The following is a 643-nucleotide window of genomic DNA, read 5'->3' as shown; positions in this document are numbered from 1 at the left end:
TTATGGTACCGGTATATGCAATAACATCATGGCTTAGTCTATTGTAATAAGGTTAATGCATGTCATCATTACTACTACTAGTAATAGTAGTAGTATTACTCAGATGTCATATTATCAGGTTCATCAATCATAGCATGTACTTGGATATGATCAGAGATTGTTATGAATCGTAATAATAATAATACTCCTACTCTTCTTCTTCTTTCTGCTGCTGCTACTGCTACTGCTGCTTCTGGTGGCTGTAGATTATCATTGTCATGATTATTATTATTCAGATTCGTTATATATACATTCTTCTCCTTGAATTATTGTTATATAACACAGGATGATAATAATAATGATGATGATGATACACTTGATAATAATAAGATAATAAGAGTGTTGGAGGATAAAGCATATATTAACCATATACCACCAGTATCATGTTTTATAACTAACCCGATACATCGTACTATATTATTAACAACCACTACTACTCCATCACAATATCATTATAGTACTACTATAGATGCACTCAATCTCTCTAGGTCTATGGTAGTACTACCATATAATAATAATAATGATGATCATCATCATCATACACCATATAATAATGCACATAATAATACGACAGGCTTATTATTATTATCACATATAGAACGAG

Source organism: Perkinsus marinus (assembly GCF_000006405.1).
Source record: "Perkinsus marinus ATCC 50983 genomic scaffold scf_1104296933698, whole genome shotgun sequence".
Taxonomy (NCBI): Eukaryota; Perkinsozoa; order Perkinsida; family Perkinsidae; genus Perkinsus; species Perkinsus marinus.
This window is presented reverse-complemented; position numbering follows the sequence as displayed.